General features: G+C 32.8%; 1 protein-coding gene across 2 annotated transcripts in view; it reads right to left on the reverse strand.

Annotated features, from left to right (window-relative positions):
* LOC124949930 (alpha-mannosidase 2) overlaps window positions 1-12,745 on the reverse strand; it is a 182,207-nt gene that overhangs the window by 110,796 nt on the left and 58,666 nt on the right. The window contains exon 1 of one of the 2 annotated variants that reach the window (XM_047495828.1): window positions 2,423-3,075. The exons of the other annotated variant lie outside the window; for it this stretch is intronic. The gene's annotated coding sequence lies outside the window, so the exon portion shown is untranslated. Of the gene's footprint in view, window positions 1-2,422; window positions 3,076-12,745 lie in introns of those variants that run through there. 2 annotated transcript variants of the gene reach the window in all.

The following is a 12,745-nucleotide window of genomic DNA, read 5'->3' on the forward strand; positions in this document are numbered from 1 at the left end:
GCACGTATCCTCTCTTCAACAATCCTTTCTTATCCTCGATCGCTTTGAAAAGATAAGAGACGAAAGAGATGGTACTTTTAAAGGGTGGTTTCACGGAACGGTAATAGCGATAGGCGAGAAGGGAAAGTTCGTTGAAGGGTGCGAAGAGAGTCTGTAAAACGAGTTGGAGAGACAAAGAGAGGTATTAAAATGAAAAAAAAAAAAAAAAAAAACACACAAAAGAGAAAAGAAAAAGAAGAATAAAAATGAAAAAAAAAAGAAAAGAAGAAAGAAAAAGAAAGAAGAAGAAGAGAAAAAAGTAAAAGAAAAAAAAAAAAAGAAATATTCACGAGAAAGGACGAGAGAAATATCTCGCGTATAGGGATGAGACAGGGCTGGTGAAACGAAAAGAGAAAGAAGAGAAATAGACAGAGAGAAAGAGAGAGAGAGAGAGAGAGAGAGAAAGAGAGAGAAAGGGTGGCCCTTTTCCGGACGGAAACGCCGTGGAAACTTTGAACGAAGCTCGTACGTGGCAGTCGAGCCGATGTAAACCCGATTTTCCAGTAGGCGCCGGAGAGTTTTAAAGAGCTTAGAGCTCGTTTTTAGTCTCTACGAGAAAGGGAGACAGATAAAAAGAAGAAAAAAAAAGAGAGAGAGAGAGAGAGAGAGAGAGAGAGAGAAAAGGAGATACAGATAGAACGAATCGAAGGTAGAAGAGTAGCTAAGCTACTCGACGTTTTTATTTCGTCTTACTCTTTGTCTGCGTCTCTCTCTCTTTTTTTCTCTCTCTCTCTCTCTCTCTCTCTCTATCTGTCTCCCAGCTACCATTTTTCTCTTTTGTCACGTCAGGGAAACGGGTTTAAATCGCCCGCGCTTTTCTACTGTACACTATTTTCGCCGTAAGCGCAAAATTTTTCCATTCGCCCTCACGGGTTTTCCTCTTTTATACGTTTCTATTCGTCGTGTTTGAAATTATTACCAACGCCAAGCCGCGTATTTCTTTCTTTCTATTATTTTTTGTCAGAACTTTTCTCTCTCTCTCTCTCTCACTTTCTCTCTCTCTTTCTCTCGTCATTCCGATATCCACGCTCGTCTGATTCAGTAAAACGATATAAAAAAAAAAAAAAAAAAAAAAAAAAAAAAGAAAAATCTAATGTATTAGATATCCTCTCTCTGTAAAGAATTCGATGGATCATAAAAGATATTTGAATAACTTTTATAATTCATTTTATTTCTTTTAGTCTTAAGCGACTTTAATTATTGAACTTAAAAATTTCATTTTAATATACTTTTTTGTGAATTATAAAAAACAATTAGGAGATATGTACGTATGTATATATGTACATATACATATATGTGTATATTTATATTAGTATATTTATTTTTTTTCTAAGTTTATATACATATATATATACATATATATATATACAAACATTGCACAGAAGACACAAAGATATGTTTGTTTAAATTTTAATTCCAATTGATGAAACAAGAGATGTTCTTGTAAATAAATAAACGTTTTAACGTAGACACATACATAGAAATATAACGTACTGGGATAAAAATTCGAAAGCCACCAAAATCGGAGATACGAAATATTGTTTTTCGTTTTATTGGGAATATTTAGTCTCATGCGTATCGTATGAGAGAAAGAGAGAGAACGAGAAAAACAGAGACAGAGAGAGTGAGAGATAGAGAGAGAGAGAGAAATAGAGAGATAGAAAGAGAGAGAGAGAGAGAGAGAGAGAGAGAGAGAGACAAACAGATGGACGGACGAACAAACCAGACAGACATACAGAGCCAGTTTTGGATAGGTATTTTAGTACTCTCTCGTTATAAACTCCAAATTAATTTCCTAACCGTATGTGTGAATATATTTTTTTTTTTACTACTATATATATATAGTTCGTTGTTTCCAAATCTCTCCTTCAATAATTTTATCAATCTTGACGATGGCGAATTGAAACGCTAAATTAGAAAACTACATACGTATTCCCGGCAAATTTGTTAATTCACTTATATCCATTGTTAAATTGTTTTTTTATCGAACGTATTTGTCTAATTCAATATTAAAAATCGAATACTTTGATAAAAAAAATGAGGAATTTAATATCGTCACAAAAAAAATTCGCTTCATTTTTTTTACAATAAATAAATTCGCTTTTTACCCTCGCTTTTTGTATCTATCATATATAATGTAAAGAAAAAAAGCAATTTAATCTTCGTAAACGTTGTGTCATCTCATTCATTTAAATTGTTTCAGCGTCATTAGTGTGTAATATCAAAGTCTTTACGGGACGACATTCTCCCCTTATATATTCAAAACTCTCCTCTTTAACCAACCAACTTTTCTCAACATCTCGAATCTCTGCCAAAAAAAAAACATGAACGCTAATACCAAAAGTTCAATGAAGTAGTTTGCTGTAAGAAGAAGAGCAATTACCTGTAGCACGTTTATGTGTCAGCGTAATGTGATGGATTCTAAACCAAAAGCGCAAAAAAAAAAAAGAAAAGAAAATAGAACGATCTTAAAAAGAAAAGAAAAGAAAAGAAGAGAAAATACACGACTTTCTTTCTCCGGTAATAATTCAGTATCCCTTCAGAAACACTGTCTTATCGATCGTAAAATCTTTTCGAAATTTTCGAAAATTTATACCCATAGATAAAATGAAAAATTATTTTTTAATATTCAGTACGAACGTGAGGTGAGTAGAGATACACAAAAAATATACACACGCACTTTATACACTATAAGATATATACACATATACATGTGTGTGTGTGTGTGTGCGAAAGAAACGAAAAAAGAAAGAGGGAAAAAAAAACAAAGAAAAAAAATGATCAACTCGATTCGTTCTCGATATAATAATATCGAAGACAACAATGTACGATGTATTAGAAATTTTTCACTAAAACGTGAAAAATGTTATAAAGAAAAATGGACGTAGCGATGTTAATTTTCCAAAGAGACAAAACATGTAAATTATTTGTTTAATGATTAATTTGAATTTTTACGAGGATATTAAAGTGTAATAAGAAACTTTATAGGACACGTACGCGACCGAACGCGATGGCGAAACGCGCCGTACTATTCGCGTCATGACTCGAGAGGAATGGTTTTGACACGCCGCCGGCTATATCAGCTTTTTCAACGACGCAAGGAAAGATACAGAGAATGGTAGGGCGCATGTGCCGATATATAATCCGCCGCCACCGAACCGCGCGCCACCAAGATGATCCCGTTGTCTTCTACGTGCACGTGGACATTCGATAAATACGTCTTAGAGACGCTTTTTTGGTTTTTGTAAATCCATCGAAATGAAAAAACAATAACAAAATATTGAAAAATTTGTCAACAATGTTGCAAAATTAATACGACCGATGTCGAATCGATTTGAAAGGTGTCGAGACAAATTACTAATTAAATATCATGATCGAGTAAAAATAATTTGCAATATAAATTAATATATACATAAGAATATTGTCCGAGTTTTAATTTGATATTAGTTTCTAAGTTAATCTTAAGAGTTTGTTTGTTTCTCTTGTTTTTCTTTTTTTCTTGTTTTTTACGAATTTTATTTTTGTTTCTTATGAATTCGTATGTTATTGAAAATACCTTTCAAAAAAATTAATGAACAATCGTTTATTTTAAAATTCCTCCTCTATATTACTTATCGCTTCATAAAGCAAAAATATCCAAGTGTCGGAGTTTTACTTTGAGCCATTGCATGTATTTCGCGATTTTAAAAAATTGAGATAAAAAAATATTGGCAACAGAAATAAACTTGCTTGGGATGGGGGAAAAAAGAAAGAAGAAAAAAACAAGAAAAATGAAACAGTAAACACGACTCCCATTCGCAGAAATATTTTTTATTTGTGAAATCGTGAATAATATTCGGGTTACTTTTTCAATATATCATGGAAACTTTCGATGGAGATTAAAAAATGTTCTGCAAATTACATTCCATATTTTTTTTCATTTTTTTTTTTTTTCTTCTTTTATTTTATCCATGAAATGTGTATAAAAGCCGATGGGTTTAAACGTTGCGTTTAAAATATACCGACGAGCATAGATTTCACTCGAATAATCGTAGATATAAAAATTTATTTAATTTGTTAATAATCGTCCATATTACGTTTCCAGTTCCTTTGTTCATTTCTCGAGATAAATCCAACGTAAATAAATTCAATTTGAACAAACGTTATCTCCTTTTACTTTTTTCTTTTTTCTTGGTTTTTCTCTCTCTCTCTCTCTCTCTCTCTCTCTCTCTTTAAATTAATTTTCTCTCTCCATTTATAACTATATAATTATCACTCAATATTCTTTCGATTAAACGATATACGATCGCTTATATCTAATTATTATATCTAATATATTTTATTTATTATTTCTTTTTTCAGTCGATTTCGAAATATTCCATCTTTTATAGATCGTAGTTAAGGAATTGAAAGACGAAAGTGGAATGAGGAGGGTTAATTTCGCATGGGCAATCGATCCATGTAAATACTCTGTGATCGGGATCGGTGTTCCAGTGCGAAAGCTCACGAGCTTTCCAATTTCGAGGAACACGAACTCGGTCAGGGAAGCTGTCGTTGGACAGGATCGGCTCAGGTTCGAACTTGATCGAACGGCAATTACCTTGATTGAAAGGCTAACACGAGTGTCTCTTCCCTACGCTACGAATCGAGAATCTAAAATTCAAAGATAGAAAGAGAGTTTCTCTTCGTTATTCGAATACCACGACGAATTTCATACACGTCATTCCCTAAAGTGGATTATTATATTAGTTTTACTATTTTTCCTTTCCTCAACAATAAAATCTCGATCGAAGAACGACAAATCATGAAATTTATTTAGAATCGTAATTGAATCAATCGTGGTTAAATTAATCTCGCGATATCAACGCGTGTAAACGATCGATGAAGATCAATGATCTTCAATAATAAAAATCAAGTTGAATTTCTTTTCTGTATCATTGAACGTTTCAAACTCGAGTTTTATAAAAAAAAAAAAAGAAAAAAAAAAAGAGAAAGAAAAATTTTATTAACGATGCCTTTCCTTTCCTTTTCTGTTTCTTTTTTCTTTCTCTCCTTTTTTCCATTTTCAAGCGTTATTTAATTAAGCTATTTATTAGCGACAATTGCGAAGCTTTTTCAAGAAAAAAAAAAAAAGATAAAAGAAAGAAAAAGAAAGAAAAAAGTAAAAAAAGAAAATGTTAAAAAATTTTTCTAAAGATCCTCACGAAAGAAAGTAATAAAAATTTCAATGAGAATGGATAGATCTTTATCGGGCGAATGTCTTTACTTATTTAGAAGGGATTAGTTTGTAGTTACTTTTTTATTGCTTCTCTATCGAGATAGTAGAGTATAAATGGAAGGGTAGTAGATATTAGCAGAGCCTATTTCACCGAAATCTTCTTTCCGATTCAATGCGGTTTAACGAGAGGAGAGAAGAAATAAAATAAAAGAAAAAGAAAAAAGAAAAGAATGGTGAAATGAGAAAAAGAAAGAGAGAAAAAGAAAAAGAATGAGAGAGAGAGAGAGAGAGAGAGAAAAGTGTAGTTTACTCTGGTTCTGGAAATTGCATTTCCGGATAATTGGACGGCGAATGTTTATGCGCATGAAATTACATTCGAACGGATTTCCCGAACCGTCGAGGCGTTATTATTTCATTCTTATTATTTAAACGTTCTCACGGCGATTAATTAATTCAAAACGAAAACGATTGAAAATTTCTCAAGGGAGAGGAGGGGAGGGGGTGGGGGTGGGGTGTGAGAAACAATACAAGAGCGATAGTAATGAAAATTTCAATCGAGCAATTGCATTAAGTGAAATTCGTGTATGCAATGGACAAATTTAAAAATGATATTCCTTTTTTTCTCTTTTCTTTTAACTTTATTTATTTATTTTTTTTTTTTCTTTTTTTTTTTTTAATCGAACGAAACAAACAAAGAACGTTGATTCATCGAAGATATTCTTTCTATTTCTTTTCTTTTAGCCAAGTTATCGATTCCGATAAGATCCCAGACAATATCACGAGAATAGAAATTATATATCATCGTCCAAGGCTAACAGTAATAATAATTGGTCTTCTCGATGAGATACAAAGCAACATGGCGAACGCGTAATGTATACGTGAATTACGTCGATAATTTGCCTCCTCGTGCTATAATCCTGTGCACTCGTCAATAACGTATATTTACGATCCTCGATTTGTACTCGTGGCACGGTATTCACACAAATATCCGTTTGATTGCCTCCGTCACTTCTAACTTAATGACGCGTAAATGTGTACTCTAACATATATATATATATATATATATACACACACACACCCACGCACACAAAGACAGTCTCTTTCTCTCTCTCTCTCTCTCTTCTTTTATCCACCTATCCCACCCCGTCATGATTCTCATCATTTGTTGAGCTTATTTTCCTCTTTTCTTTTTTTTTTCTTTCTTTCCTTTTCTCTCTCTCTCTCTCTCTCTCTCTCTCTCTCTCTCTCTCTCTTCCTCTTCTCCCTTTCTTCTTTCTACTGCCAATCTTTGATTAGGTTTAACGAGGACGTTGGAAATTATAAGCATTAAGACCACTTAATCTGCGCTACGTAGATAGTAAGCCTCTACGTTGTAATCGACGAAGAACCAACTTACTATAAGCTGATGTTCGCTTTTACAAGATCTCTCGACGGTTCTTCGAATATTCTTTTCCTTTTTTCCTTTTTCTTTTCACTTTTCTTTTTTCTTCTTCTTCTTCTTCTTCTTCTTCTTCTTCTTCTTCTTCTTCTTCTTCTTCTCATTTTCGATATTTATTGATTTCTTAAGTCTTTGTCGAGAAACGAAAGAAAAGAAAAAGAAAAGGAAAAAAAATGTGCTTACGAAGATTGCACGATTCAAAATAGAGGACCTTTGAACCATCAATCTATCGGCTACTAAAATTGCAATATTGAGATATTGGGAGAAACAATTCATCCGCGTACAGTTTACCTAATTAAATTGAATCGTATCGTTCTGTTCTTCGATGAAAAAAAAAAAAGAAGAAGAAGAAGAAAAGAAAAAAGGGAAAATAAAAACCAATCGAATTCGTTCTTCGTCGATTATTAAAAAAAAAACGTAAGAAAATTAAAACACGTAAATTTCTCTTCTTAAAATTAATTGATTTTCTGACTTTCAAATCGATCTCATAGCGAAGACTATATTAGGGCGTCTTCGTAGGTACGATAATCACGTATCCACAATTTTCAATCAGTACAAGTCGAAAAGTATCGATCGACGAGTGTTAATTTCAAAATTACAAAAGCTATAGAAAATTACATTATCGGCGCACGGCTACGAAATTATATAGAAGGGAAGAATCGATAATCGATAATCGATAATCGATAGATAGATAGATAGATCGAATGATCGATCGATCGATCTAGTCTTATCTTTCATTTTTACATGATCGTTAATAACTCTTCGCTACGGGTGTACCGAGTTCACTCGACAATAAAGCGTATAATTTCAAATCCAACCTGCCCTCCTCCTCTTTCCTCTTACTAAGCGATATTTGCATCGTATAAATTATATGCCACCGGTTATAGATTAGCCAGGGATACATTATAATTAGGTATAGTGATGGTTAAGCCTGCTACTGTATCCACACGACTGATAATTTATATCTTTCTTTCTCTTTCTCTCTTTTTATTCTTTTCTTCTTGTTAATCGAATTAACAAAATAATATCGTTTCTTTTATCGCTATTATCATATTTCTATCATTCTTTCTGTCTTACTCATTATGATTATATATATATATATATATATATATATATATATATATATATATATATATATATCTGATGTATAATTATGTACGGCTGATTCTCTATGTTGTTGAATCGGGTTTCGACGTGTTTACGATAAACATGTTTGAGTTTGTCACCCTTTGGTTCCTGCTAATTACGTTTGTAGAAACAGAGATAGAGAGAGAGAGAGAGAGAGTTTCAGACAAAGAGACAAAGGGAGAGAGAGAGAGAGAGAGAGAGAGAGAGAGAGCAAAACAATGAAATAAAATAATAGTTAAAATAATTAATAAGTATCATAGAAGTATTAATTAATTATGAATTGAGAATTCATTATATATTATATAATATAAGTAGTATATAGTTCTATATAATCACGAATATATATATGTAAAGATTTTTATATAGCAAACATACTCCTTATGCTCGATGTATGTATGCGTATTTTTATTTGAATATATTAAATCGTGTTCTATCATTTTCAATTATTAAAAGAGAGAAAGATGAATGATACGAGAAATTGTATTTAGAAAAAGACACCTGACTCTTTTATATAAAAAAAACATATTTTTTATATTTCGTACGTACTATAGATGTGTGCACAGACTTATGTCTGTGTGTGAATACATTAATCGTGTTCTATCATTTTAAACTGCTAAAAAAAAAAAGAAAAAGATAAATGATAGGAGAAATTGTTTCTAGAAAAGGACATCTGGCTCTTTTCACTTTGTTTTCCAGTCCGTAGGGATATCGAAAAGGGACTATCCTCTCTCTCTCTCTTTCTCTCTCTCTCTCTCTCTCTCTCTCTCTCTCTCTCTTTGTCCCTGGCTGATTTGGTTTTCAGTCGCGAGTCTACGAAGGGAGAAACGTTGAGAGGATCGAGGTAGGAAAAGGTAATTCGTTTGAAGTTCGAGCGGTGTTTGCGATGGAGGATTCTTTTTTCTCTCTCTTTTCCTTTTTTTTTTTCAGCGGCTCACCCTGAGGGCGAGGCCGCCTTTCAGGGCGTCGACGACGACAGGCTAATATCCGGCGTCTGACGCGAAAATCCCTCCTTTCTGTCGACGCCTCCTTCTCCCTCTCTCTTTCTCTCTTTTTCTATTTCTCTCTCTCTCTCTCTCTCTCTTTCTCTCTCTCTCTCTTTCTCTGTCTGTCGTCTGTCTGTCTGTCTACATCCGTCTCTCTTCCTTTCCATGCCGAAACAAAAAGTTGATTTTGAATGAAAAAGTTTGGACACATGCGCTTTTTGAAAAAGGGAGGAAACTTTTTCTTTCGATACTCGAAATTCGAATGGAAAAAAAAGCTATCGCACAGAAATTCATCGATTAAAATAAAATAATGAATTTTCTAATAATATCTTTCTTCTCCTTTTTTCTTCTTTTTTATTTATTCATTCATTTCTTTTCTCTTGTCTTTTACTTTTATTGAAAGACTTCTCGTTTCGTCAGAAATTTCGTGCGGTTAAAAAATATGTTCGATTTATTTTCCTTTCAAAATTACAATCGTACAAAAAGAATTTTTTCAGTATAATTATTAAAAACAGCCACGGATGCTTTCAGTATCTCAATTAAAGAAAAAAAAAAAAAAAAAAAAAAAAAAAAAAAAAAAAAAAAAAAAAAAAAAAAAAAAAAAAAAAAAAAAAAAAAAAAGAAAAGGAAAATTGTAAAAGATAATCTTTTTTCTACGATCCTAGATATAAATTACTCTCGTTTATAATAAAACAATAACGATTTCAACAGATATCGTTTGGTTACAATTTACAACGTAGTAGAAACGTTTCTTCGAGCGAGCCAAACACGACACAAATATAACGATCATACAATCATTCGAGACATTAGCGTGACGGAGTAGACAGTCCGTTTGATTTCTTGACACCCCGTAGTATATATGAAGAGAGAACGAAAGGGGTCCAGGAGGAGGGTAGGCAGGGGGAGGGGCGGGTGTCACACACGAGGCAACTCGTATACGACTTCGTAAGTATGCAGGAAGCGCTTGTTGTCTTCGTTACAACATGATTGTGAATAGAATATGATTCTCCCTCTTGAGTTCTTAACTCTTGAGTTAGTTCTCGTACGTCCGTACTTATTCACGAAAAAGATCCGTCATGTTGGTGAAATAATCAAAACAATAAATTGTTCCATTTCATCTATAGATTAACTACGAGTCATCGTCAATTAGAGTCTTATTAATTAAAAATATAATATCTCTCTAACATATGATATAACGAAGATAAAAATATATTCTAACGATAAAACTTTCTTCGTTACTGAGAACGTATTTATTGTAAAAGAAAAGAAAAAAAGTTGCATAATAATTGTTACACAAATATTACAAAAAAAAAAGAAGAAATTAATTTCGATAAAACGATAAAATTTGAACGATATAAAAAGATATAATGAGAAATAATTAATCTAAATAATAAATTGTTTCATTTCATCAGTAGATTAACTGGTCATATCGATTAACTAATCGACAAAGTTTTGATATAGACAAATTGATATAATTGTCAAGATAAAAAGATATAATTTGAAATAATTCTTTGTATTGAAATACAAGAGAATTGATATCAGATTGCAAAAAAACATCCATTTTGTACGGATAATTACGTATCAATTCAATAATACGATATAGAAAGAGATGATACGATAAATTGATCAAAACGAGAGTACGATAAAGAAGTTTATAGTGCTTTTATGCGAGACAAAGAGAAAGAAAGGGATAGTGAGAAAGAATGAAAGAAAAGGGAAGGATGAAATGGTGAGACCAACCAGTTGAAAGGAAAGAAGGAGAGTGTGATCTCGTGTCGAGTCAGACGAGACTCATTACAAGAGGTAACTATAGGAATATATATATATATATATATATATATATATATATATATATATATATCTTCTTTCTATCTTCTCAATTCTTTCTTTCTCTTCTATCGAAGACAAAGAGATACAAGGTATCGAGTACTTACTTGGCTCTCGTGCCAACTTCCTGCGATCTGTCAATTGCCAATGAAACGATAAAAAGCTCTCTTTCTCTCTCTCTCTCTCTCTCTCTCTTTCTGTATTTCTCTTTCTCTTTCTCTCTCTTTTTCTAACTCCTCGAAAGGATCACAATTTCGTGTTACGAGCTCAGCAGGAAATGGAAGGGGGTAAAGAAAAAAGAAAAGAAATAAAAAAGAAAAGGAAAGGATAGACGATGCAAGAGCTTCCTTCTTCTGAACGTTCTACCAATGTTCCCTTGAGTTTGAGAAAAATCGCTTATCTAGGCGTGAATTAATGTCGGGACTCGCCGATCTGAAACTTCCAAATATCTTTCATCGATTTTTCATCCCCTCCCCTCCTCCCTCAAGGGACAGCTGCCGATCGAGCCATCCAACGATGCTGACTTTCAACTATCGTGATTGGAATATGACAAGGAGATGAAGTATAATCGTTCAAAGACATTTTTATCTTATTATTCCTTTATTTCCTTTATTTCCTTTATCCTCTAGTTTTATGGAATTTGTCCAAAAAATATAATATTTTGTCGCACATTTTATCAATCATTTATTTATTATATCCGTCTTTAAATTAACGCAAGAAATTATAAAGTAGTAGTAAAAAAAATATCATAAAGTAGTAATAGTAATAATAATAATGATAATAATAATAATAATAATAATAAAAGCCGCAGGGCAGCTTATAACGGAGTTTTTGGTGATTGGCAACATCACCAGTGCTCCTGAGGACCCGTAAAGGTCCTTGCCTTTGGCCTGCCATAGTCGTTGAGTCAAAGTAGAATTGCTAGAGCTATACGCCTGAAGGGTGGAAGTGTTAAAGGCATAAAGCTGGGAATAACGCTTAGTCAAACTGCAGCTTAGCTCTCTCTCTCTCTCTCTCTCTCTCTCTCTCTCTCTCTCTCTCTCTCTCTCTCTCTCTCTCGCTCTACATTCTTAGTCACTAACACCGATATTGCTTAACCTACTGTAAAGGGGACCCCCATTTAACAAATAGCAAGTCGATTGCTAAAATTTTGCGGATTTTGAGATCTTTGAAAATAATAGACGTTCCTTCCAAATCAATAACCGAAATATACCAATCTATATTATAGCACAACAATATTCTAATAATTTATTTAATTTCCATTGTAATTACAATAGTCCATTTTCCATTACAGAGTTTATTTATAATGTGTCATAAAGCCTCTGTATTGGATTCTTTCTCCAAAAATGTATTAAAGGACCGGTCCATGTTTGTTTAGTACAATAATAATCTCTATCTCTCTCTTCTTCTCACTGAACTCGGGAGTATAAGAATAGACCCTAGGTAAGTCTTGCATGTCGTAAAAGGTGACTTAAACGGACAACCACTTGTACGGCTAACCAACTTCAAGCCAGCAAATTGGTTCCTAAAATAAGTCCCTGCGATGTAACGATCTAGGACATCGTGCGAATAGATCGTTGAATCACAATAATAACGAATTGGCAAGGATTCGTGAATCCAATGAATATGGTTTACCTGAAAAATCTGTAGCTACTATTAATAGAAAACCCCAGACCACGCATAACAGTGTAGTGAAATGAACAAAAATATTATCCATTGCTACTACAAATCTACAAAACTGCAAACCATACGATACAGTTCAGAATTTTATAAAATGTTCACGGATATACACTCGGAACTAGCAAAAATAGTTACACCTCAGTGATTAATAAACTAGGAGAAAATAATAATAATAATAATAATAATAAACAAAAGATAAGAAAATACAAATAGAAGCTCGTTCGCATAACCAAATTAATAACACATACGCTATATTAGTATTGATTTATTTATACTACAGAGTAGTCAAATGATTCAATACTTCAGACTTCGAAGAATGAAATAACCTAAACGCGAATAATAATGCAATAAGCAAACTCACGGTAAGCAGAAAAAAAGAAGGAAGAGGATTTTAATAGAGACATATAAGTATTAGGTGACATATAGAAAATCTATGAAACTATTTCCGCAACA

Source organism: Vespa velutina, chromosome 6 (assembly GCF_912470025.1).
Source record: "Vespa velutina chromosome 6, iVesVel2.1, whole genome shotgun sequence".
Classification (NCBI taxonomy): domain Eukaryota; kingdom Metazoa; phylum Arthropoda; class Insecta; order Hymenoptera; family Vespidae; genus Vespa; species Vespa velutina.